Source organism: Ostrinia furnacalis, unplaced genomic scaffold (genome assembly GCF_004193835.3).
Source record: "Ostrinia furnacalis isolate ACB-3 unplaced genomic scaffold, ASM419383v2 OfSCF1921, whole genome shotgun sequence".
Classification (NCBI taxonomy): domain Eukaryota; kingdom Metazoa; phylum Arthropoda; class Insecta; order Lepidoptera; family Crambidae; genus Ostrinia; species Ostrinia furnacalis.
The window spans coordinates 143927-146998 of record NW_021132160.1 but is presented as its reverse complement, the minus strand read 5'-3'; positions in this window follow the sequence as shown (position 1 = coordinate 146998).

Genomic DNA, 3072 nt, shown 5'->3' with positions numbered 1-3072 from the left:
AGCAGCAGCGGTGCCGAACATCACTAGGTTAAAAAACGTAATATTTATCAAGATTATTTTATGTGTAAATTATTTTATTGATAAAGTTATTTTATCATAAAATTAAAGATTCAAGTATTTTTACACACAACAGTTAGCCTATTATAGGTTAACTTTATAACTTCATGTGATACTACGACGAAATACCAGCTTAATAATTATTTTTATATTAAACAGAATGAATTTTTTTTTTAAATGGCAACCAAACCTCTCTGGGAGGTTAATTTCTGCCAATGTCGAGTGAAAAATAATTGACATAGTTATATCAATAGAACGTGTGGGTGTTTCAGTTCTATTGATTTTTCATGGATTCCGTGGAGTTAAGTATGAATGAAATTAAGGTAAGTGCCCCCTACTTCGGTATATTAAGGCTCTTACGACTTTAACAATTTATTTAAAAATAACCAAGCATGATATCAGTATGAAAGCTTTTGTATGCTAAACTTCGGTCTTTTGACAGTAACTTAATACATAAATTATAGTTATATTGTTTGAACTTTTTTTAATATTAATTGTTCTGCGGACCTCTTGTTTGGATCCTGTTTCGTGATAAAATTTTGCTCTGTTTCCAAGTTCGTGAACTCATGTCCCCTATTTCGGGATAAGGTTTTATGCATCGAGTTAGGATATTTTAATAATGATTATGGGTTTAATAAATTTAAAAACGATAATATAAATTTAGATTAAAAGAATTATGTGAAATTGACGATATTACTTACCTGAAAAAATATTCATGAGAAATAATGTGAGTTTGTTTAGCTAGGTACGCACCTTCGTATAAAATTTTGATTTGTTAATTGTAACAATATGTGAAAATATTTATATAACCATCAGAAATGTGGGGCGGCCTTAACCCCCCTCCCCCTCCCCTTCGTACCCATAAAATTTTGATTTTTAATTTCTAACGATATGTGAAAATATTTATACAAGTCATTAGAAATGTGGAGGGGGGGACTAACCCCCTTCCCCCTAATCCCACCCTTGGAACTGCTTCAAGTGAGGGTAGCTCCCCCCGCTGAAAATAACCCCATATACGCGAATGAGTCATAATAAAAATTAATTATTTAATTAATTACTTAGGTAGGTAAGTATTAAAAACTAAAAAATATGTCGATTTCTTTGATGTTATGTGTCATACAAGTACCTAACACTATACATTTATATATCACGAACTTGGGAAAAAGTAACAATAATACGGTTCCTTGTTTCGTGATACTGATTATTCCAAATTCCCCAAGTAAAATTCATGGATTATTGTCAAATTGTGTCAATTAACTATTATTTATCCCATATAACATACAAATAAACCAAGATAAATAAAACAAATCGAATTAAAACCAAAATTACGCTGGTAGTACTTATGCTAATTTATCTTAAAATTGGTCATATATGTGAACTTCAAACTCGTGTCATATAAATTCTAGTGAACAAAACATATACCGAATTTAGATCATGAGAAACTTAAATAAATGTATTATTTGTTTCATAACTTACATTTCAATTATCGTAAATAATTATTTAAAAACCAAGCATCAAAATTTTATCAATAATATCCTTGATTCGGTAGTATCACGAAACAGGGGACACCCGAAAAATAATATGTACGCTATTTCGTGAGTCAGTTAATCGCAATTTTAAAGGAGTTCTACGTTTTCATACAACTTTTTTCTAAGCCAAATCAATTGTCAAGGAACACATGAAACCACTATTACAAGTTTTATGCAAATGGACGTTCCTTCGCCTTTCTATAAGCTTAAGATGTTGGAGCGCTAACCTTACGGTGAGAGCAACATTTGCACGCCCCACGGCTGTTTTTGGCTCTCTGAGAGTTTGAAGCTTCATATTGCTCTCATTTTTGGCGCCACAATGTAGGTACTTGGTTTTTTAGATAGCTCAAATAATAGAGTTTTTGTAGTTATAAAGAATTTTTATAAATAACATTCCATTTGCTTATTATTTGAGCTAGAAAAAAAACTTACGAACTTACGTACTATCACGAACTAGTAGCCGTTTACCTTATATCAGTCAATAAAGTCCAATGAGTAATTATGTCATTATATTAAACTTTGTTTGTTGCTTCTTTAATAGACTTACTCAATAAGAACCAATTTCGTATGCAGTTCATTTTTAAATTCTCAAGACACAGCCGTCTCCTAATAACAGAATACAGGTTCGTCCTAGAACATAAGTGCATCAGTAATTATACTAATTACCGTTTTAAAGAACTCTCGTGATATATGGGTCGAAACAAAGACAGAAAAATTACTAAGAAGCCGTATTTTTTATTGGCAAAATGCAATTTGCAAGAAGTTCCAATAATTGAAAAGTTAATTTTATGATGAAAATTATGCACAACAACATAAACTGTTAGACTTATTATTTTTTGAGAATAAACATTAGCTCAAGAGCCAAGATAAAAAAAAGAGCCTGGATGCGGGCAGCGCAGGACCGTTCATTGTGGAAAACCTTGGGGGAGGCCTTTGTCCAGCAGTGGACGTCATTTGGCTGAAAAGAAGAAGAAGAAACATTAGCTCATTAGTATAGACAGTTATAATGGTACAAAATTAAGTTATAAAAATTAAGACAAAAAACAAATATTATTGCATCTATTTGATCTTACTCTACTTTGAAAAAAAACTATCACCTATGAAATTCTAGACTGCAAAAAAAGCGTCAATTTTCGTCATTAACCCTGTCTCAAAGAAAACCGCATATTTTCCCGAAAGAGCATTTCGTTCCAACTTTTTCGATTTTATAAAAAAAATGCCATCAAGTATGAGATTTATACAGAAATGACCGACAATTTTCCTCAAAATCACTGTCGCTTAAAGAAAACTAAATGTTTTCCCAAAAAAACATCTTTATCGTGCGATCTCTACATGCTCATGCGCTATAGAACGGTGGTTATTACGAAGTCATGTTTATTCTCACAATTTCTCTACTTTTTCGATATGATAAAAAAAGCCATCAAGTATGAAATTTTGGACAGAAAAAAAGCGATAATTTTCCATAAAACCACTGTCGCTTAAAGAA